The sequence below is a fragment of the Chenopodium album genome, chromosome 4 (assembly GCF_948465745.1).
Source record: "Chenopodium album chromosome 4, dcCheAlbu1.1, whole genome shotgun sequence".
NCBI classification, from domain to species: Eukaryota; Viridiplantae; Streptophyta; class Magnoliopsida; order Caryophyllales; family Amaranthaceae; genus Chenopodium; species Chenopodium album.
Window position 1 is genome coordinate 55,273,953 of NC_137837.1, and position 25,819 is coordinate 55,299,771.

Below are 25,819 nucleotides of genomic sequence, written 5' to 3' on the forward strand. Positions count from 1 at the left end.
TCTAACTAGGAGCATCACTAATCAAGTTCAATCGATAATTGCAATTTCGAAATCAATGGTCCGTATTATTAGAAACTACAATGCAATCTAGCATAATTCTCAAGGCCTAATCGAATTACACACATGCAAACTTCCATTAATCACTTTAATCTCAACAATTAATCAACACAATCCCCAAATTAAGCACAATTAATCAATCATACAAGTTTCACCCAATCCCTAGCAAAACAACTACCCAAACATCATCATCTAATCAACAAACAACTAAAGAAATCAAGAATCAACAGAATATGGAGAACAATTACACTAATCAACAGTCAAACCTCAAAATCAAACCAAACAGATATGAAATCAAACAAAGCAATAAAGTGAGATAGAGTTAGAAATCCTCATTGATTGATTTGATGATCTTCAATACAATTGTCACCTTCAATCTTCAATCACTCAAATCACCATTGAAATTCCTCACTTTCTCTCTCTAAAATCTACTCCTAAAACTAACCCTAAAAGTAGAGAGAGAAACTCTCAACTAAGCTAAGAATATGATTTAAATCTAAAATAAAACTTGCTGCAAAAATTGGGTTCAAAAGGGTATTTATAAGAGGCCCGAAAGGAAGAAGAGCGAAGCCAGAACCCGCAGAGGAGCGCCCGCGCAGCAACAATGCACGCCCGCGCTCTTCTGGGTTTTTTCGGATCTTCTCACGGGTTCATGTCTTCGTTAAGGTCTTCGAATGAACGCATAACAAGATGATGATGAACACTAAGAGAGACAATCCCAAAAGCACTTGATTTTGGGTTCAACACCCCATCTTCATGAGAGCATGGCTTGAGAGCGCAAGAGCCAGGACTTGGAGAATCCACTTCCTTGCATCTTGAGCTTTCCAATTGACATGAGCTATCTCCAAAAGAATCTCCCACCTTAGTAATTCACCAATATTAAGACTTAAACCTCGTACAATAACTACAACCACGAAAATAGAGCAAATAAAGGAGAAAAGAGTACAAAAGCCAACAAAATGCATAAAAGCTACAAAATAAGAGAGGAAAGGTAAAACCAAGACCAAATGCATAAAAATAAGCATTTATTAAGCATGAAAGCCATGAAAAGAAGGTGAAAACAACCTAAATGCTCATCAAATGGGTGCCATTTATGACACCCATCAAATACCCCCAAGCTTACCTTTTGCTCGTCCTCGAGCAAAACAAAAATTAGGGTGAACTGATGAGCTTATTCAAACAAACAAAAAGAAGAGAAGAGACAAGAATATACACTAACTCACTTTTGTAGGAATCACGGTCAATTTTAGCAACTAAAGACATAATTTAAACCCCTAGATTGCTCTAGAGGACGAGTGATGTTCTCGTAATGGTTTTCTAAGAGTTTAACCTATAACTCTCGTAATAATACAAACAAGGCAAAGCACGTAAAAGAAACCAAAATACAAGAAAAGCAAACAAATGTTCATGAAAGGACTTTTTGCAAATGTACAAGCATCAATGAATGCAAATCTTTCTAAACAAGTAAAGGAGTACACGTTCTAAGATATCTAAGGTTGATTGAAACATAGGATATGGTAAGCATAGAGAATTAAAGAAACGCAATGCACTTTCATCTCAAAACATTTTAGCACATTCTCCCAATTAGCTTCAAATCTACTTTTTAGTGAGCGTCTTTATAGTTCCTCGAAGGAACCGGAAAAACAAATAGATTTGAGGTTTCTCGACATCTTGACTTCGCATCCCCTTTCCACAGGCTTTAACTCATAATGCCCTCCCTCGAAATGTGACTCAACCTCTAGGTCGAAAGGTCTTTCCCAATGGTTGTAACGTAAAGGCAAAAGGTCAAGGGTAGGCTAAAATTTAAAAATTTAGTGGTATCCCTAATAGTGAAGCAAAGAACGAGCCCTTTCTTAGAATCACAATCAAGTTGTCACCAAACAAAAACAAACTAACACCCCCAAGCTTATTCAAAGCTATACTCACAAACATACAAAAAGCGTTAACGCTTCTCCCCCAAGCTTAAAGGAAGCATTGTCCTCAATGCTTGAAATGGAGAAAAGAATCACATTAAATATTTTTGAATTTTCTCATTTTCACCTTTTTTTTTTCTTATTATGCATATATTCAAAGCAATTGTCCTCGCCTCTTTTCACTTTGGACGGCTTTTACAACTTTACATTTATTATGTCCTTGCCTTCTTTTTTTTTTTTTTTTTTTTTTTTTTTTTTTTTTTTAAACTTTGGATGGATTTTTCTATCATACATTTGCCATTATTCACAAAATATACACAAAACACAAGCTTGCTTACAAATAGCCAATATCCAACCTTATATAACACAAACTCCAAAAACATAACCATTTGCTTCACAAAAACAAAAAATGGAATAAAAAGAAACAAAAGGCTCAAAATTCTAAAGATATGGCTTGAAAAGAAGAGAAAAGGCTCAAATGGTTAGCAAGAAGGAAAATGTAAACCCCAATGAACTTAAGAAGATTATCCTACCAAAAAGAAAAATTACCACCCTGAAAAGATGCCTTTGTCCTTCCTAGTTGGTTCGGCTTTGTGTTTTAGAATTATGAGTCAAGATTCAAGATTAGGTCCGCAATAGTCAAGGATCCAAGCCGCTCATGCAAGATATGTAGAAGGCTTGAAAATCATGAAACCTCACAAGGTTGTGGCAAAAACACACTAAAAGCTTCAAATTTACCAAAAGGGAGCAATTGCAAATTTTTAAAAACAAATAGAATTTGGTTTCAAGGTCCCAATAGTTCTAAACGACTACCTTAGCATACTCTATCCTAGAATCAACTAAACATACTCTCAAACCATGCACACCGTTACCATTTAAGAAGAACATCATTCAACTATACAACTCCAAAAGTATTATGTCCAAAGCAAGAACAAAACAAAGACACATTGCAAATTTTCCTTGATAGAAACACAAATCTTTTTGGAGTTTTTCAAAATATAAGAATATGGAAAAGTATATACAAAGGTGCATAGCATATGTGAATCAAGATCCCATCAAACATGATAACATACCCTTCCCCGAGCTTGAATGGGGAAATACACTTAACATTAATCATAGAAACCATGGGAGGGGAAAAAAAAAAGATCAATCCAACAAACCAACATATATCCAACAAGTCATCATCCACTTGAGAAAGAGTAAGGAAGGATATTACCGGATATTAGGTGGGTGTAAATACCCGCAAATGACCCAATTAAACCTTTCAAAGCAAATTTCCTCAAGAATTGAACCTTGCCTGCCATATGCTAACAAAAATAGGAGTCAAACTTCCTTGATTCTTGATCCAAATCGAAGCACCAAAGTATATCAAGTCATGTGCCTAGAAAAAGGCACACAAACATTTCAATGACAGAAAATCTATTCTTAAAAGAAAAGAAAATGAAAGCAATAAAACACAAATTACTTCCTGAGAAAGGCTTGCTTAAGGTCCAAGCTTGACCGCTTTAGAAAATAATAATTCAATGCACGCAAGAGCTTGTCAAATGCACTTCTACACATTTCATATGAAATCAAGTATGCACATGGCAAAAATAAGGCATGCAACAAGCTTAGTGCACACCTAAGAGGTTGAGAAGAGGAATGCCAAGAAGAAGAAGGAGAGAAGGGAAAAACAAGAATATAAGAAAAAGGAAGAGAAATAATAGAAAAAGAAGGCATACTCTTCTCAACAAAATATTTTTTGTTGGAAATCCCACCATTGTCCTCAAAAGTCATCAAATGAGGCACTTTGGGGACTAAAGGTTCTTCAAGAGGAGGGGATATGAGAAAAGAAGGTAATGACATGGTATAGGAGGGAACAAGATCAAGCTTTCTTGAAAATGAGGTGTAAGGTGAAGAAATGGGAATTGGTTGCTCACTTACACCACTATCCATTGAAACACAATCTCTCTCAACCAATGAACTCACATCCTAAGGGCTATCCTCCAACTCTTCATTATTCAAATTTAGCTTATTCTCAATCACACCCTCCTCATAAACTTCACACCCTAAATGAGCTCTAAAAAGCTTTATATCATCATTATGGTTCAAAGGAAGCTCATCCAAGGTTTGAGGGTCAAACTTGGGAGGTAGCTCAAAATAAACATGAGAAGTACGATCTTCTTCTAAAAAGGCCTCACCATTCTCAATGATGGAAAGTGTAGAAGAGAAGGGATCAATCAAAGGTGAAAGAGGAAAGCAATAGTTTAAGATTTGAGATAGGAGTTGGAGACTCAACCTCACCAAACACTTCATTCTCATCTTTATAATCATTAAAAGTAAGCTCTACCTCCTCAACCTTATCATATGGAACCTCTTCTCCATCAAAATCATCTAAGCTCAAGGCCTCACCCTCAAAGCAACCATGGTCATCAATCAAAGGAGATGGGGTGGAAGAAGATTTGTTTTCAAAATTAAAGAATGGAGGAATGAGATTACAATCAAGGGAGGTGGGTGGGGGAATTGACTTATCAATTGGATTTTCAACACTCAAAACCTCTAGGTCCTCATCACCCTCAAACATCCAATCTCCCATGGAAACTACTTCATCCTTCTCATCCTCACCCTCTTTCCTCACAACCTTTACACGTTTCAAGAATTTCAATGTCCCATCCTTCTTAACTTGAATTATTGTTTTCTCAAAATTAAGAGAAGCCAACATTTTTAGGTTCACTTCAACTCCATTTAAAGGCTCAATGTAACGAAATTCAAATTTGGAAGGAGGTTCAAAGTGAAAACTCTCTTTTGGAACTTCCACCTCCACACCCTTTTCCTCTCTCATAGGCTCTCTAACATCCTCCTCGCACACCTAGGAGCTCTCAAAACAATCATCATCATCATCTATCTACCAAAGTGGTAGAAACTTCATTTACATTCATCATCGATGACAATTGATTCTCCATCTCCTCATCCTTCCAAAGAACATCCTCATTACTCTCTTCCAACATTTTCACCAATTCCATTTGGCTTCTCATAATCTCCAAAAGTCTCATCTCAATTGGTTCCAAATTAGAATTCATCTCTAATTCTCTCAATGAGCCACAAATTTTATTATGAGGAGACTCAAAGCTAGACCCTAAAGATTGGAAAGATGAAGAGCATTAAGGAGCATCATGGGGGAAAGAATTATGTGCCAGCATGCGAGGATCAATATTAGAGATATGAGTAGCATCATCAAAATGGGGAATGGGGGAACAAGAAGGCATGCAAGATTCATTATTCATGGAACATGGACCATAACAATCATCAATAGAAGCATTTGAATAACCATGATCACGAGTATAAGTATCTTTAGCAAACCATACATAAAAATCCCAAGCATCATCGATTGACAATGCCCGAAATCTACCATTAAACATGCTTTCAACAATGTCTCTAGTTTGCTTAGTCAAATTATGATAACAAATTCCACAAGCCTCCCAAAGATCATAACCATGGTAACTAATGAAGTTCTCTAGTCTATTTAAGTACACACAAAATCGCTCATTCTCAAATTGAGGAAACAAGTTATTTCTTATTTTTTTATACAAACAAAAAAAAATCAAATAAAAGAAAAGTATATACAATTACCTAGACTAAAGCAATCAAAAGCACACAAACATAGACACCATTCCACGGCAACGGCGCCATTTTGACGAGGGGTGGAACTAGGTCGTTAAAACTAATCCTCCCTCGGTCAAACTAAATTTCTAAACACTTAACAAACCTATATACAAGTATAGAAGCAAGTCAAGGGTTGAACTCAAAGGAACGGTAATGTTCAAGCGCTCTCAATTATGCGTCTAAGCTAGGTCGAAGTCTAAGGATAAAAGGTACACACTAAACAACTAACAAAACGAAGAACTAAACAAATAAAACACTAGGAACGGGGATCAACAAGTAATCATAACAATTGTAGCAACTCGAAAATACATGCAAGTCAATGGTTGTGAAGACAAATGGCAAGCTCAATCAAAAGAGTCAACAAGCTATCTCCTAGAGGTCAAACTAACGCCAACTACAGGAGACTCTAACTAGGAGCATCACTAATCAAGTTCAATCGACAATTGCATTCCTAAATCAATGGTCCGTATCATTAGAAACTACAATGCAATCTAGCATAATTCTCAAGGCCTAATCGAATTATACACATGCAAACTTCCATTAATCACTTTAATCTCAACAATTAATCAACACAATCCCCAAATTAAGCACAATTAATCAATCATACAAGTTTCACCCAATACCTAGCCAAACAACTACCCAAAGATCATCATCTAATCAACAGACAACTAAAGAATCAACAAAATATAGAGAACAATTACACTAATCAACAATCAAACATCAAAATCAAACCAAACAAATATGAAATCAAACAAAGCAATAAAATGAGATAGAGTTAGAAATGCTCATTGATGGATTTGATGATATTCAATAAAATTGTCCCCTTGAATCTTCAATCACTCAAATCACCATTGAAATTCCTCACTTTCTCTCTTTAAAATCTACTCCTAAAACTAACCCTAAAACTAGAGAGAGAAACTCTTAACTAAGCTAAGAATATGATCTAAATCTAAAATGAAACCTACTGCAAAAACTGGGTTTTAAAGGGTATTTATAAAAGGCGCAAATCAAAGAAGAGTGAAGCCGAAACCCGCGGAGGAGCGCCCGCGCGCAGCAACAGTGCGCGCCCGCGTAGCAGGGCAGCGCGCCTGCGTAGCAGGGCAGCGCGCCTGCGCTCTTCTGGGTTTCTTCAAGTCTTATCGCAGCTTTGTGCGTTCGCTAAGGTCTTTGAATGAACGCATAAAATGAGGATAATGAACACTAAGAGAGGCAGTCTCAAAAGCACTTGATTGTGGGTTCAACACTCCATCTTCATGAGAGCACGGCTTGAGAGCGCAAGAGCTAGAACTTGGAGAATCAACTTCCTTGCATCTTGAGCTTTCCAATTGCCATGAGCTTGCTTCAAAAGCATCTCCCACTTTAGTAATTCACCAATATCAATACCCGAACCTCGTACAATACCTACAACCACAAAAATAGAGCAAATAAAGGAGAAAAGAGTACAAAAGCCAACAAAATGCGTAAAAGCTACAAAATAAGAGAGGAAAGGTAAAAGCAAGACCAAATGTATAAAACTAAGCATTTATTAAGCATGAAAGCCATGTAAAGTAGGTGAAAAAAACCTAAATGCTCATTAAATGGGTGTCATTTATGACACCCATCACAAGATCTCCCCTCAAGCCAAATCAAGCAATGCCCTCATTGACTTGGGAGTGTAGCTAGGACTAGCTACTCCTCATCATCATCCTTATCCTCCTTCATCCTAGCATAACCACCACCATGGCTAGAGCCAACGCCACCATGACTCAAACCAACACCTTCATGACCCGAACCACCTGAAAAATAGTTAGGGTCTACATTCCCCCAATCCCACTAAAAGGTACATTGGCCCAATAACCATGGATCGAAGAGTAGTCCACATAACTACCAAGAGCACCGGGGGTTGAATACTCTCCTTGGGGGTATTGAAACCAATTGAGAACAAGAGCCTCGGGGGGAATAGCCCCTTGGTGGGCATAGTCATCATTCATGGGGTATAAACCCGTCCCTTGGTTTTTCTCCACATACCCCACCCGTCTATCTAGAGAACCTACTCTAGAGTCAAGGTTTTGGACTAAACCCTCCACCCTTCCTTGGCCCCTCTTGATCCTATCAAGTTGGCTCCTAAAATCCGAGAATTTATAAGGTGCGTTGGGATCGATGTTGTAGTCAAAGGAAGAGGTGGGGATATCATACATGTGGGGTTGGGGTCGAGGAGGAGGTTGGAATTGGGGTTGTGGTTGAGGCTGTGAGTGGTGAGCCTCTCTAGCCTCTCCTTGGTTCCTAACTCAAAAGTATAAGTAGACTTACCCTTTTCGAACTTGGACAATTTTGGGTTAGGCAAAGTAAAGGCTTGATCCCTCCTACCGTTCTCTATATGGATTATCCACCATATCTCACTAGGGGTAGCTTGGATCCAATTGAGGCTCCCATAATATGCTAGGTCCATAAGGGTACGACATATTACTTTTCTATGATCATTAGGTTTAAAACTCATCAATTTAACTGCCATATGGGTGACTAACCCACCAAAGTAAATTGGGGTCCTAGATCTACCGGCCTCGGTCTTCTTACCACTCCTTTGAAATTGTTGAGCCATCTTAAGAGGAATGTTTAGTTTTTCACTACTAGGGATCATGTAGGTGGATAGCAACTCTAACTCATCCCTCCTCATGTTCGCCGGCTCATGCCTCCCAAAGATGGTGAGGCCAACAAACCGTTGCCAAAATTTTGGCACGAGATGTTGAATCCAAGTTCCCTTGGCATGTTAGAGGTTTTCAAGTACATTTCCTGTCAAAGCCAAGTAGATTTCGGCACAATAATCCCTAGGAGGTTTCGTTGGCTTATCGGCTTTTAACTCAAAAATCCTACCAAATTCTTTCAATGACAATTTAAAATCTTTATTAAGCAAACAGAATTAAACATGACACACAAACACATTAGACTTAATAAAATTAAAAGTACAAATAAATTTAACGGTCAAATAATCATAAGTATCGTAATGCAAATTGAATAAACCACTCATTCCAATTCCTTTGAACAATTTTTCCACATTCTTGTCAATTTCAAACTTAGACAAAGTTAGGTGGTGAACAAAACAAGTAGAATTTACCTGCCTCTCAATGAGATTGAGCATCCTAGTCTTTTGCTTTGGTGCTTGTGACCACCACCTTGCTCCATCCCGGTATTTGAAGCTCCGAGTTGACCGTGGGTGTTGGTGGTTGCCTTGATGAGTCACCCCTTTGTGTCCTTGATCTCTTAAATGCCATTCTTGACAAGTTGAAGCTTTCTCTCTCTTAGGGTTTCCTAAAAAATTGAGAAAAAACTAGAGAAATTATATGTAGATTGTAGAGGAAAGTGAGAGGATAAAGAATATGTAAAAAATTTTGAGTTTTAATGGGAGAATTTGAGAAGATCTTGAGTTGAAAAGTGAGTTTGAAGGGTTTTTTAATGGAGTTTAGAGAGAGAAAGAGTGAATGAAGGAGGAGAAATAAGGAAGAAAGTGAAAAGAAAAAGGAGAAAAAGAGGTTTAGTAACCCCTGGTAAAAGGCATGCCCAATCGGGCTCATGTCCGCCCGATCGGGCAAACCTTCAGCATTTAAGTTTCCAAGTTGCGTGCCCAATCGGGTGAGCACCACCCGATCGAGCTCGAGAGGAGGTCGATTTTGCTCGATCACCTTGCCCGAAATATCTTTTTAGGTCATTCGAATTCTCCAATTTCGCGCCCGATCGGGCGAATTTTTCTTCAATTTCTTCATCACTTGCGCGCCCGATCGGGCAAGTGTAGCCCAATCGGGAAATTTTTACACTCGATTTTCGCTCACTTTCACGCCCGATCGAGCGAGCGTAAAGCTCGAATTGAACTTCACTCTTGCGCCCGATCCAGCGAGGTCTTCCCGATCGAGCCCCTGCCCATCTTGGAACACTCAATTTTTTTTTTTTTACTTTAAATCTCCTTACTTGTTGACTCGAAACCTGTACAAAAACACTTTAAAAAGGTAAAGTTACACTCTCCTCACCTCTCTAAAAAAAATAAAAATAACAATAATGAAAAACTAGTCTAGAAAGCAAGAAATACGGGTTTCTTCCCGTAAAGTGCTTGTTTATCTAGGTCCTACACGACCCTATTACCACAATGTTGATCAAGTTGAATTGGAATCGATTAGGTGAAGTAATTCAACCGCACCAATCGTAGCCCCTTCATGGTATAACTTAAGTCTTTAACCATTTACCTTGAACTCATTACCATGCTCATCGATTAATTCCACACAACCAAACTTATTAGCCCTTTTGACAGTAAAAAGGCCCGACCACCTTGACTTTAACTTTCCTGGGAAAAGTTTAAGGCTATGGTTGAACAACAACACCTTGTCACCCTCTTTAAACTCTCTCGGAAGGATCATCTTGTCGTGCCATCTCTTAGTCTTCTCCTTGTAAACATGTGAACTATCATAGGTCGTCAACCTAAACTCGTCAAGTTGTTTAAGTTAAAGTAGCCTCTTTTCTCCCGCTAGTTTAGCATACAAATTGAGCTCCTTGATTTCCCAATATGCCTTGTACTCTAATTCCAGCGGGAGGTGACATGCTTTCCCATACACAAGTCTATAAGGAGTAGTGCCTATTGGGGTCTTGAATGCAGTTCTGTATGCCCAAAGGGTATCATCCAACTTATCACTTTAATATTTCCTTGACTTTGCTACCACCTTCTCTAGAATGGCCTTGATCTCACGATTAGAAACTTCAACTTAGCCACTAGATTGGGGATGATAGGCTAAACAAGTCCTATGGTTTACACCATACTTCTTGAGAAGGGTATCTAATTTCCGCTCATGAAAGTGAGATCCTCCATCACTAATTATAGCTCTAGGTACTCCAAATCTTGGAAATATGTTCTTCTTGAAAAGTTTATGGACCACCTTGGCATCATTGGTAGGAGTGGCAATGGCCTCAACCCACTTGGATATATAGTCAACGAAGACAAGTATATAGCAATTCCCTCTTGAAGAGGGAAACGGTCCCATGTAATCCACACCCTAAACATAAAAAATTTAAACTTCCAAAATCCCAGTTTGAGGCATCTCATGCCGCCGCGAAATGTTGCCAATCCTTTGGTAAGAGTCAAAAGCCTGCACAAAAGTGTTAGCATCCTTGAACATGGTGGGCCAATTAAAACCTAACTCATTAATCCTGACCACCGTTTTGGTGGGGCCATGATGTCCTCCATAAGGTGAGGTGTGACAGCTAGTAAGAATGCCGTGAACTTCCCATTCGGGAACACACCTGCGAAATAATCAATCTGCACACTCACGAAACAAAAAAGGATTATCCCAAAAATAATGTTTAACATCATAAAGAAATTTATTTTTCTGTTGGTAGGACACGTCAAAAGGTAGAGTACCACCCACTAAATAATTAGCAAAATCGGCATACCAGGTGTGTTCCTCTACAACTGCATATAAGTGATCATCAGGGAAAGAGTCATCTATAGGAAGAGAATCCTTACCCTCATCATAGCTGATACGTGACAAGTGATCTGCCACAACGTTCTTTGCACATTTCTTATCCTTTATTTCAACATCAAAATCTTGGAGCAAAAGAACCCAACGGAGTAGCCTAGGCTTTTATTCTGCCTTGGCTATTAAATACTTCAAAGCTACATGGTCATTAAAATCAATAACTTTAGAACAACCTAGAAATGATCTAAATTTTTCTAAAGCATAAATCAAAGCAAGAAACTCTTTCTCCGTAGTGGCATAGTTGGCTTGTGCTTCATCCAAAGTTTTACTTGCATAATAGATAGCATGCGAAACTTTGTTCTTTTTCTGTCCTAGCACAACACCTAATGCAAAATAACTTGCATCACACATGATTTCGAAACGAAAAGTGTCCAATATGGTGCACATATGATGGGTGCCAATATCAATGCATGCTTTAACCTGTGAAAAGCCTCAAGAAACTCGTCAGTAAAATCAAAGGGGGCATCCTTGAATAAAAGGTGAGTTAGTGGTTTAGCAATTTTAGAAAAATCTTTGATAAAGCGACGATAAAACCCCGCATGACCTAAGAAACTTCTAACCCCCTTAACATTAACAGGAGGAGGCAATTGCTCAATCACAGAAATTTTAGCTTTATCTATCTATATACCCTTATTTGATACAATGTGACCAAGAAATACTCCCTCTGTCACCATAAAGAGACACTTATCCCAATTTAGAACCAAATTGCATTCTTCACATCTTTTCAAGATTTTAGCGAGATTTATTAAACATGCATCTAATGAAGACCCATACACACTAAAATCATCCATAAAGACTTCCATAATAGACTCTATGAAATGAGAAAAAAATACTCATCATGCAACGTTGAAAAGTAGCAGGTGCATTACACAAACCAAAGGGCATTCTACGATATGCAAAAGTACCATAAGGGCATGTAATTGTAGTCTTTTCTTGATCTTCAGGGTGAATCGGAATTTTGAAAAATCCCGATTACCCATCCAAATAACAAAAGAACTGGTGATTAGCTAACCTCTCAAGAATTTAATCAATAAAAGGGAGGGGGGAGTGGTCCTTTTAAGTGACGATATTTAATCTACGATAGTCAATGCACATACGCGACCCTGTAACAGTTCTAGTGGGAATCAATTCATTTTTAACATTTTTAATCACAATCATCCCACCCTTTTTAGGAAACACCTGAACAAGACTTACTCGCTTTGAGTCAGAAATAGGATATATAATGCATGTATCAAGTAATTTAATAACCTCTTTCTTGACTACTTCCTGCATATTAGGATTCAACCTTCTCTGGGGTTGAATATAGGGCTTTTAGTTGTCCTCTAAATGTATCTTGTTGTAGGGAATATTTCAAGCATTACCCCAAACTTGAACCCCACTGTGATCATACACTTAAGCATGGTGGCGTCCAAAGGGACGGAAGATAAAGCAAAAGAGTCGCCAACAAGTTTTAGGAACTTGTAAACCGTTCACAGGGTGAACGTTACACCCCTTAACGATCCAGGAGTTCGTCAACTCCAATAGGTCTAGAACCATGACTGGTCGTTCGGGGATGAAGGTACAAATCCAACCTAAAAAAGATTGAACCTGCCCTAATAATAGGCCTCTACTTTATTCTGATCGTATTCATGTGCGCTTTTTGACTAACATGCAATCAATAGGATTAACCCTAAACCTGTTTATCTATGTTGGTTTAATATTAATGCACAAACAAATCTATTATTGGTGATCACTTGAATTATAATCAAATTAACCCTAAACAAGATTATTAATTATCTTATTAAGCGTGATTACAAGTACAAATTCCCTTTAAACACGCATAAAAGGTGTGATCAAGCAATGACAAATAAATATATATTCAAGCAACATATTAATAATATTCATAATAATAATCATAATCATCATGTTAAAGCATAATAATAACAAGATCCTAGGCATGATACTAACAATATTAATAACAAACCCTAGCATGTCACTAAACATCAAAGATCAAATATATAGCCCTAACATGATACTATTAGGAAAGACAATAAAAGGCATCATAAAAATCATAATTGACATTATATTATTTACCCTAAACATGATACTAGAAACTTATTGTTGTCACTCTAAACATCAAATTAAGAAAAACATCCTAACATGATACTAGGAATCAACATAACAATCTAAACATGATCTCTATATCATAATATCAATTAAACAATTAAAGCACTTACTTGGATGCCTCGTACCTCTTTCTAATAACAAAATACACACATTAGTAACTTCAAGGGAAATATTGAAATTAAAGAATTAAATTAAATTATTGAAATAGAGATTTGGGACCAAACCCTAAGAAATATCAACCCTTTCATGTCTAGGGTGAAGGCAACTTCGAACTTGGCTAGGTGTGTCTAGTGCTAATGTATGAGGAATTGTGTTTGTAAAAGGCTAGGCTTAGAAAGAGGGGGGGAGAATCAATAAATTCTTGATGAGAGTTGATGATAGAGAGAATTGATGTTAAGAATTGATGATTAAAAACGGAGTTTTAGGAGGCTATTTATAGAGAAAATCAGCCGGATATGATAAAAAACGAATCATAGTTTTGAAAAGAATAAAACACGACCGCAGCGCCAAACACGCGCGTGTCACCAAACGCTTGAGTGCAACGCCAAACGCCAAGTATGGCGCCAGGCGCTGATCCTGTCGTCAAACGTTGGAAATAAATTTCCACGCATTTCCTTAATTTGATAAAATTTAGCCGTACAAGAGGGCAAAATCGTATTTTCCTTAAAAACACTTCTTTTATTCTAAATAAAACTCTTAAAAGTCAACTAAAGTCAATTTATCAATGCTAATTAAATTATGATTGAAAAGAACCTTCTAGAAGAATCTAGAAGACTATAATCAATTCTAATTGCATTAGGAATGATAAATCAATATTAGGCCCTCCTCTAGATCATTGGGCCGCATATAAATATCAAACCGGGCCGAGTTTAGTAATTTGGCCATAACTTCCTCATTATTCATCGAAATTGGGCTTATAATATATCGTTGGAAAGCTCTTTTCGAAGCAGACCCAACTAGACTATTATTGGACCCTTCCATGGAACAAACTAAACTGGATTGACTGTTTTCTTAAAATAGGTTTTCAAAAACAGAGAGAAAGAGAAGAAATAAAAACTAACCGCAAACTAGACTTTCCACACTTTCACTTCATTCAATTATAATTTGACGTGAAAGGTACTTATCACTGGGTTTGGTTTTGGGGAGACACAAATGGGTGTCTACAGAAGCCCCCACTTTGAATGAGATTGGTGAAACGCAAGTTTCGAAAACAAAAGTCAAAGTATCGATAGGGACGGAGAATGATTCTGAACGTTCTGCGATCCTAAACCTTTTTGTAACGGCGATACCTGCAAACTAGTTTTCCATTTTTAACATGAATTATGGCTCGTGGAGTATGGAGAAAAGGCCTACCTAATATAATGGGGATTTGTGTATCCTCAGCCATGTCTAACACAACAAAATCAATAGGAATAAAAAATTTACCAACTCTTAATGGAAAATCCTCTAAAATACCTCTAAGGTATTTAACAGAACGGTCTGCCATCTGTAAAGTAATGTTAGCAACTTTTAAATCACCCATATTAAGCTTAGTACACACAGACGATGGCATAACACTGACACTAGCACTTAAATCACATAATTCTTTATCAATGAAGACATTACCAATATGACAAGGGATAGAAAAACTACTAGGATCCTTTAATTGCGGAGGGGATTTATTTTGCAATAAATCACTACATTCATCTGTAAAAGCTACATTCTCTGCCTCATCAAAGGCCCTTTTCCTAGTAAAAATATCTTTCATAAATTTAGCATATGTAGGAACTTGAGTGTTTAAATCAGTGAAAGGAACTGTTACCTGCAAGTTTTTTCACAACCTCCAAAAACTTACCGAATTGCTTATCAAAATTTCTCTTCAAATGTCTATTAGGGAATGGTAGTTTGATAATTGGGCTCTACATATCTTCTCCCTTGTCCTCAGATTTCCCTTGCAAATAAACATTAGAAGGGTTAGCATCTTTTTGTACCCCTGCAGGGTTAATAAGATTAGCATTTGGTACAAAGGAATCAGGATTAGCAACAAGTCCATCTTCTTTGGGCATAGGAGGCCCATCATAATGTGAACCACTCCTTAGAGTGATTGCATTATCATGATCTGTAGGATGGATTGGTTGCGATGGTAGAGCTCCCTGCTGACGCGTTTGTAGGGTAGATGAAACCTACGCAATTTGATTATCCATGATTTTATTATGGGCTATAATTGAATCAATATGTGCATCCCTACTCTCCATGTGCTTTTGCATGCTTGAAAGAATTGCTCTAAATTCTGTCATGGCAGGGTCAGAAGATGATGAGGATTGTGACTGGTTTTCTATCAAGAATTAGGATGGAAATATTTTTGCTATGAAGGGTTGCTGTTGTGTTTGTTGTGGAGGTGGAGGGTTTTGTACATTGGTACTCCAGTAGGAAATATATGGGTGGTTCCGGAGGCTAGGATTATAAGAGTTGGAGTGTGGGTTATTTTGCCTATAGGTTTGAAAGGCATTAACTTGTTATATAGAACTCCTACAATCTTGCACCCAATGTCCTACATTCCACAATTTTCATAAAACGCTTCATTATTAGAAACAACATAAACATTAGATACAGAGTTAGGAACAACAATAAGATTATCTAGTTTTTGACAAAAAGATGTTAACTGAGCTTGCAAAAAGGATACGGAATCGACATTATGTTTTCCTTTGTTAGCAAACCCTCTCGGATTCTCGGATTCTCATATTGGGAATTATGTATTGACATATCTTCAATAACCTTACCTTCATCTTCAACATTAAGATTCATGAATCTCCCACTAGCTGCAGAATCTAGAATTGATCTAGATGAATTTCCAAGTCCATTGTAAAATACTTGTATCAACTGCCATTATGCCAAATTATGGTGGGGGCATTCTATCTGTAGAGCCTTGAACCATTCCCAAGCCTCATATAGATCTTCATCTGTCTCTTGGCAAAGTTCTGAATAGCACTCCTTAGTAAAGTTGTTCTCTCTGCAGGGTAATATTTATTATAAAAATTCAAGGCAAGAGTTTCCTAGTCAGTAATATCAAGTGCAGTTCTATTCAAACCATTAAACCATAATTTAGATTTTCCACATAATGAAAAGGAAAAAAGAATATTCCTAATTTGGTCTTGCGTGACCCCATCTTGTCTAATGGTGTTGCAATACTGGTAGAAATCTGCAATATGAAGATTAGGATCTTCACCCTTAGCTCCAATAAATTGTTTCCTCTCTATCATCGTGATAATTTAGGCTTTAATTTCAAATTGCACTCCATCAAGGGCCGGATTAGGAGTAAGGTGTGGAAAATCTGTCAGGGACGGCTGCGAATAATCGCTGAGCTTCTTAGGTGCTGTCATCTCTAATTCTGAATCTAAAGGGATTTCTGAATCACTAGAATCAGTTGGAGGGTCTCTGCGATTATTGTTATCCTAAGAGCCCGCCAGGAATTGTCAGTAAAGATTCTTTTGTCTATGGAAAGAGCGCTCGATCTAAGGATCAAATGGAATATAAACTGATCTGGAACACCTGGGCATAAACAAAGAACTAAAAGACAAATATGAAAATTTCCTCAAAGACCGAACGTTCTCTGAGACAAGAGGGGATAATCTAGACTACAAAATAATCAGAAATAAAAAATAAAAAATCGTCTCCTCGGCAACGGTGCCAAATTTTAACAGGCTAAAGTCGTACTCACCTAATAAAAAATAATACCTAAATCAAGTGACTATGTAGATAGGGAAGAAGGGTCAAACCACAGGGAAACAAGTCAATTTATTCCTAATTAATCAATATAATCTAAATTATCAAGTAAACAAATTGTTATTATAAAAGGGAACTAAACTACTAAGAGTAAAAGTGGGAAGGGATAAAAGTAGGAGGAAAATCAACGAAATAAAAGCCTACGGCATAGGTTCACCAATAAACAATATTCCAGGGTAAAACATAACAATCAATCATCAATGCATCAATTAATTAGATCCTAAAGGGCTTTCGCTACGCATTACAATCACATAGTTAATTTACCGGTATTAAATCTCATCTCTCTAATCTCGACTTAACCATTTATAAATTAGCCCGTTTATTTAAACTAAGCCTAAAAATCAATTCTCATCTCTCGAATCTCTAATCAATATTGCTAAACTCATACAATTAAACCAGGCCTAATCTAATTTCATAGCATTAAATCAATCAGTACGAAATTAATTAAGCATTGACAAACAACAATAACAAATTACCCCTTCATATTATTTACGGATCCACACAAACCCTACAAAGAGAACTACTCACACATAATTGAATCTAAACTAATAAAAGTAATTAAAGGAAACATGATGAATTAAAGAAATAAAATTACTGAACTCAATAAAGAAGAAATTCTTACCGAAGTTATCGTAAACAAGGAGTTGAATCAAGAACAAAGTATGGAGTTGTAGAGAGAGAAAATAAAACTAAGTAGAGAGTGAAAGTCTAAGAGAAGAGGTGCTAAACAAAACACTCTAAAACGTACTTATACAAAACTCATAATTACTTCTAATTAAAACTAAGTAATTCGCTAAAAAAAACTCCTCATAATATTGCGCTCGATCGGGCCCGCCTTTTTCATCACCCTCTCGTTCTAGGCAGTCGCCCAATCGGGTTTGGCTATAAGATGGACTTGTATTGGGCTTCATTCTTGGCCCAATTTGAATCTCCACTTCAGATATTGAATACTCGGGGTCCAATGCTAGTGGCCGTGCACTCCAATGCTCGTATTTGTTCCTCAATAATCCCGGGTTAAAGCTCTAAAGATGGAATTTCCTACAAAACTCAACAAAAACTATGTAAACACTAGAAAACACCAATTAGTAATAAAAGTGGCTCTAAAGAGCCAAAAACACTACTAATTATGACCAAGGGACGGGGGTAAAACACTATATAAAATAAACATATCAGGAAGTAGGAGAGAGAAAGTGGTCCCTTTTGTGTTTTTTTGCCTGTGGGCTGATTTGGGCGGCAAAGTGGAGAGAGAAACTGGTTTTTTTTTTTTTTTTTAGTTTTGGCAGGAAACCTGTCCAAAAAAGAGAACAGTACTTTCCCTCTCAAAATTTGTTGTGAAATTTTTAAAATTTCACTTTTCCACCTAAATTTTCAATTTAAATCATTTTCACAACCAAATTCAAATTTCATTTCAAAATTAAGCATACCATTTAAACATAAAGTTGCCTTCTTATAAATAGGCAACCAACATTCAATGTGCATTAACTACAATCCAAACTCACATTGGGCACCAAATCAACAATTTAGTTTCCTTAAAAAAAACAACCCATTAATTACAACCATAATTTGTCCAAAATATGTATTGCCTAATCTGATGTTAATCCTAAATTAAGGGCAGCATTTGGGTTCCATTCATCACCACTTCTTCAAAAAACGAAAGCAGCCAAAAAACTTCATCACCTTGCTTGAAATCTGCACACACCATCAAAACAGAAAAAAAGAAACATGGAAGAGTACTTTGATCAGGAATTTTTTGATGTTGACCAACTGTTAAATAGGGGACCATATGAATACAATAGTGGGGATAAAAGTGATGATGATAGTATGGATAACTATGAGGAGGACCCACAACACATTGAGGTGGAAGAAGAAGTTCAACAACACTAGTAGAATACAGGGGAAAGGCATTGGTTCAAACCCCTTGTATGCCACCGGTTTGAACCGGTCAATTTGTGGGGCGTGCCAATTCCTCCCACATTTGCCACCGGTTAAAAACCGGTGGTATAAATAGATTTTCGCACCAGTTAACCGATGCCATTAATATTTTTGGCCACCGGTTAACCAGTGCCAATAATATATCCCCACGTAATTTTTTTTGGTGGTAAGTCACTTTTTGGCACTGGTTAACCGGTGCCATTTTACTATATAAATTTTCTTCCTTGTTTTCTTGCAATAATAAATAAAAAAAAACCCTACATGTTAAAGGTGATAAAAGATGCCAACATGTCTCAAACTTCATTAAGTTCCTTGATTGTCAACGGACCATCCTTTTGTACCTTGCAAAACTTGAAATACAGAAAAATTATGTAAGAATTAATTAAATAGGCTAAACATTATGTATTTTATCAAAAACGGCCTATATGACTTCTACTTTGCTCATTTTCTATAGTTCTTATCAAATGAACTATTTCTTTCTTATAACATGTCAATTTTGTCTATTATAAGGTGTCTAAGGCTTGAAATCACATCAATAGAGCATTTTATTAAGTTTTAAGACGCATTTTACTCAAAATGGCTCAAATGTGGCCTATATGACTTCTACGTTGCCCATTTCCTATATTTCTTATCAAAAGAACTATTTCTTTCTCATAACATGTCAATGTTACCTAGAATTAGATCTCTATGGCTTAAAATTGAAAAAAAGAGCATTTTACAAAAAAATGCCCTAATATAGCCTACATGCATGACTTCTATTTAGCCCATTTTCTACATTTCTTATCAAATTATCTATTTATTTCTCATAACATGTCAATATTATCAAATTTTTGGTGCATAAGGTTAGAAATGAAAGGAATGGTGTCCTTCGAACAAGTGTATTATTAAGATAGTGGGTTCAGAATTATTAGAAAGCTAATATATTCAGTAAAGTCAAGTGATCGGAATGCCTAGGTGGAGGCTGCTTCTGATCAGTGATATTAATGCATAATTAATATTACAGCTTAATCTTGACTGAACCCTTCGGGTCACACCCTTAACCGTAAATGAACCGACTCGACGAATTAATTCGGAAGACATTAATTCGTCGCCCGAGTATTAAACATTTAGACATTGGTAATTCGAGCTTATAGCGTCGAAACCGAGCGTCAGAAGTTGAGTCAAAAATAGTAAATGACGAGACGCGTAAAATAATAATAAATCGACAATATTCCCAAAATACCACTAGCATCGGAGTTCCCCGAGCATCCGAATGCAAGGGGCAAAATACGCTAGCATAAGTAGCTAGCATGCGCACCAAGCCGAGCCAAGCATGACTGGCTGGTGCGTGCTAGCGCACCATAGCTAGCAACAGCAAGAAACGCATGCTAGCAGCAGTTAGCAGTCACAAGCATTGCGTGCTATCAGCAGCTAGCAGCCACGAGCACACACAAGGCAGCAGCCCGCACTTGGAGTGCGTGGCTTGCTAGCCACAACAGCAGCCCGTATCTCCAAGTGCGGGGCTGGGCTTCGGCTAGGCTACGGGGGGCCCTATGGGGCGGGTAGTAGGGCCGAAGCATGTGGGAGCATAAGGGATGCAATTAGGGTGAGGGACATGTGGCACAAGGAGAGTATTGAGTGGGGAGCAAGTATGGTCCCCTACTCTTCAAGTGGTCCTCACCACCGTTTACATTTAATAGTGCCACTTGTAGATTTATTATTAGTTTGCAAATTTATTTTAATTTAACTTTAAAATAAATTGTGGAATTTCATGATCCCACATTAATGGGATAGTTCCCACTCTCCCTCTTGCTTATAAATACCCATCTTGGGTTTTTAGGAAGAGTGCTTGAGTAGGAGTTCAATAGAGCATTGCATTAGCAAAAACTCTTAAACTCATATAATACTCGGGTTTTGGTCGGACCTCGCTAACCTTGAGGTAACGGACCTAAAAGTCGCTAGTAGTTTTGCGGGTGGATTTCAGTAGGAGGCTCGCGTATTTTCGGAGCTCGAGCTTTCAAGTAAGAGCCCGTCTTTAAGGGTGAAGCACGCTTCAAAGGTAAATTTTGATTTTACCCTTTTGTTATTATTTGTTATGCTGTATGGTTTTATTAATTGCGAGTGGTTCCTTGGGTCGGGGTTGTTTCCGCGGTGAGTCGGACTCACCAAACCCCAACAGCGGTATCGGATCCCCTCTCGTTTATTTTTAATTATCATATTTTTCAAGGTTTTTTTATGGCTTAATTTTTCTGGTTTGAGTTTCTAATTAGATTAGTAGCTCGTATTATCTATTTTAACCTCGTATTAGAGCTAACTTCAGCTCCCGAACCTAGATTTTGACCCAAAAATAGTGAATTTTTGGTGGAAAAGGTGTTCTGGAAATGGTTTTACCCTTTTTGGACTCGGTTTTAGTCAAAAAACGACCAGAATTGCATTTTTCGAGGGTTTTTCGTTTTTACGAAAAATTTTTAGTCTTTCTAACCTTGAAAATTAATCGCATATTTATGGTGGTTATGTAATTGGTTCAATACATATTTTATATGCAATTTTAAACCTCTTTAGGCATGATTACTTGGTGGTAATTTGTGTTTGAAAGCTTGGTTTTATTTTTCACATAATTGCAAATTAATTGCATTAAGTGTGAGAACTTTGTTTTTTGAGGCTTCTAAAGTGCTAAAGATTCAATCTTTAATTATGTTAAGTGATTGAAACTTTAAAAGCTACTAAATTACATGAATTTTATGTTAAACTTTGTTGTTTTAATCATTTTTTGTTGATTGGAAACATAAAGTTTCAAACTTTGTGATAGAAATTTGTTATCTTCGTATTGGAAGATATAATTTTTCAAGGACTAACAAATGTTAGTAGTTGGATTTTTCACTTGAAAATTAAAGTTCATATTTTTCCAACTCCCTCTTACTTTGTCAATAATCTCAATATTAATTTAAATTGATTAAATTAATAATGAGAAAATGCCTTATTATTTTTGTTGCACCAAGTTAAACCAATTTAATTGAAGAATGGTTCTTGGGAATTATATTGGTTTGATGTACTTTGAGAATTTTATTTTAAGTTAGACTTGTTTAAATTTTTAATTTTGCTCATTGAATTAGTTCTAAGATTAATTTAGAATTAATTATAAAGTCACGCAAAATTTGGGATCAAATCCCATGGCTATGGCACGACAAACAAAGGCGGAAGCACCCTTGGCTAGCCGGGCTGCATAGCAACCCGCATGTGGATGCCAAGGGGCTTCCATGGTGTTACGTGCAGCCACTGCCGTGGCTTGTGCGCACAGCCACAAGCAGCAGCGTCACAACAGCAGCAACACGCTGCCATGGCTTGGTGCTTGCGTGCGTGTTGTGAGGGCTGTTGTGGTGCGGGTGATGGTGCACGTTGTAGACACCTATTTGTGTCTCCCCAAAACCAAACTTGGTGATGAGTACCTTTCACGTTGAATCATAATCGAATGAAGTGAAAGTGTGGAAAGTCTAGTGTTGAGGATAGTTTTATTTTCTTTTCTTTTCTCTCTATTTTTGAAAACCTATTTTAAGAAAACAGCCAATCCAGTTTGGTTGGTACATAGTATGGGTCCAATAGTGGTGTAGTTGGATGGGGCTTGAAAAGGGCATTTCAACGATGTATTATAAGCTCGATTCCGATGACTAATAAGGAAGTTATGGCCAAATTACTAAACTGGGCCTGGTTTAAGCCTTATATGCGGCCCAATGATCTAGAGGAGGACCTAATATGGATTTATCATTCCTAATGCAATTCGGAATGGTTTTAGTCTTCTAGATTCGTCTAGAAGGTTCTTTTCATTCCTAATTCAATTAGCATTGATAAATTGACTTTTGTTGACTTTTTGGAGATTTAATCATAATAAAAGAGTGTTTGTAAGAAAAATACGATTTTGTCCTTCTATACGGTTAAATTTTATCTGAATTTAGAAAAGGCGTGAAAGAATTAATTAGCGCCTAACGCCAGACATTAGCGCCTGACGCTAGTGTTAGCGCCTGGCGCTAATGGTCAGCGCCTGGCGCTGACTTGTTTTTTTCCTCGTTGAAACTCTGATTTGTTTTTTCTATATTTTTGGCTGATTTTCTCTATAAATAGCCCCCTAAAATCTCCGTTTTTCATCACCAACAATCATCAATTCTCTCTAATTCTCTTATATTCTCTTGTTTTCTTATTCTCTAGTTTTTAAGAATTCTTTTCTCTTTGATTTTATACACAAAATTCCGCATTCACATGACCAAGAAACACCTAGCATTGTTCGAAGTTACCTTGGCCCTAAACGTGAAAGGTTTTAATTTCTGAGGGTTTGGTCCCAAATCTCTCATTCAATTATTCAATTTAATTGTTGTCTATTATTTTCATGAAGTTACTAACGTGTGTATTTTGTTATTAGAAAGAGATACGAGGCAGCCAAGTAAGTGCTTTAATTGATATTATGATGTAGAAATCATGCTTAGGTTGTTATTATGATTCATAGCATCATGTTAGGATGTTTTGATCTTCCTAGTATCATGTTTAGGGTAACAACTAAAAAATGCTAATATCAAGTATGATGCCTTTTATATTCTTCCTAATATTTATGGTTGTTAGTATCATGTTAGGGATAAATCTTTGATTTTTATTGTTTAGTGACATGCTAGGGTTTGTTATTAATCTTGTTAGTATCATGCCTAGGATCTTGCTATTATTATGCTTTATTATTAACATGATTATTTAATTATTATTGTTATAATTTTTATGATTATTATCATGTTTCTTTATTATATTATTATTATTGCTTGATCACGCCTTTTATGCATGTTTAAAGGGAATTTGTACTTTTAATCACGCTTAATAAGATAATTAATAATCTTGTTTAGGGTAAATATGATTATAATTCAAGTGGTCGCCAATAATAGTTTATTTGTGCATTAATATTCAACCAACATAGATAAACAGGTTTAGGGTAAACCTATTGATTGTATGTTAGTCAGAAAGCGCACATGAATACAATCAGAATAAAGTAGAGGCCTATTATTAGGGCAGGTTCAATCTCTTTTAGGTTGGATTTGTACCTTCATCCCCGAACTACCAGTCATGGTTTACAGACTTATTGGAGTTGACGATCTCCTGGATCGTTAAGGGGTGTAACCTTCACCCTGTGAACGATTTACAAGTTCCTAAAACTTGTTGGCGACTCTTTTGCTCTATCTTCTTTCCCTTTAGACGCCACCATGCTTAAGTGTATGATCACAGTGGGGTTCAAGCTAGGGATAATGCTCGAAATATTCCCTATTGTTTTTGTCGACTCCACTGAGGAGGATTTCTATTTTAATTCCTGAAATTTATTTTGGCAATGATTTAGAATGAGTGGATGAGACTCGAAAAGTTCTAAGTATTTCATGTGTGTAATTTTGATTAACATTATTATCATATGCATAAAAAAGATCTCATTGGACAGACCATCCGTAATGAGTTAAAAATATAGGATTTTTACACGTAGGAAATTTGAGGAATATCTTTCACAACTAGAAGCGAAATAATGCTGCGCGAAACTGGAAAATTTTATCGAGCACAGAAAGCTGCTGAGGCATGTAGTAACTAGCATCAGCGAATAAATTCTAGCGCCATTAATTTGACGTTAGCACCAGGCGACAGCTTCTGTCGCCAGGCGCTAAAGCCAAAAGGGGGCGCTGGCGCCAAGTTCTTCCAATACCGAGCCAGAAATATGCGTTCTAATTTTGACTAGTTTTTAAGCATTGTTTGCTCGATCCTACTTCATGATTGAGTTTTTCTCACTTTTTTGAAACCCATATGTGTTTTACATATGGACATAACCCCTTGGGAATTCATTCTCCATTTACCTGATTGAACGCTCTGAGCAACAAAGGGTACATCCGAGAATGTTGAATTCACCAAACCATGGAAGCGAGTTTTTTCTAAACTCGCGGTGTTCCATCAGCTCGCGCCAACCCTTCACGATTAGGCTTCCGTGCGGTGCATCCGGACAATTAACCATGGACCCTCTTTGACTAACCCATATCCCGAACTTTAGAGAACTAGAGCCATGGTTAGGTTGCAAACTCATTGCATCATGTTGTGCCTACTTGACTAATTGTGCATTATTGGTTGTGCATACTCTGTGTTTTTTCCTAACCGTTTGTTCGACATGTGCTAAGATTAAATAAATTGATTTATGACTAAAAGAACTTTGCCTAATTAATAAATTAATTAATTAATTAATTAATTTGAGTAATTAAGGTCTAATAATTTAATTAGAGTTGACTTAGTACGACTTTAGGCATACCCTGTAGAGTAATAATACCGAAAGCAGTTCCAGATCGACGTTCCAGCAATGGGGCCAAGATTTAAACTGCAGCGCCACTCCATGGAGTGTAGCGCCTGGCGACAGTCCTGTCGTCTGGCGCTATACTGCAAAGAGAGGCGCTAGTCCTGTCGTTTTGGCGACAGTTCGGTTTATTGCTCGAGTCATCACCTTATGTCTAATTACACAGTTGTCTAGTCGATTCGGTTATTTTTTTGTACTGGTAATAATATCTTGTCAAGTCATTAATCGAGTCTAAGCACTAAGTCCCATGGTCTTACACAAGAGTCAAAGCATGTCACTTACACTCACCACATAAAGCACACACTAATGTACACTTTGACCATGTCTAAGGGAGTCTTGTATGCGCGTATTTTCCATCAGTTTTTTTGGCGGGGGTAAGTCGGATATTAATCCTCCAATTAAATCAACTTGCTTGAACCCTATACTTAACACCAAAAAATATATACCTTGTTTTTGCCAAAAATATGCACCTATTTTTGCTATTTTTTATCTTTTTCAAACCGTGAAGTCAAAGTCAATTTGAGTCAAGTAATAAAACAAAAATGGTTTAATTTACAGCGCGTGATCAAGAAAGGAAGGGCGTTTGA

General features: G+C 37.0%; 1 non-coding gene across 1 annotated transcript; it reads left to right on the forward strand.

Annotated features, from left to right (window-relative positions):
- Positions 1 to 16,085: 16,085 nt before the first annotated feature.
- Positions 16,086 to 16,195, forward strand: LOC145629762 (small nucleolar RNA R71). The gene has a single exon (XR_014111911.1). It is a non-coding gene; the product is annotated as a small nucleolar RNA R71 (small nucleolar RNA).
- Positions 16,196 to 25,819: the final 9,624 nt, after the last annotated feature.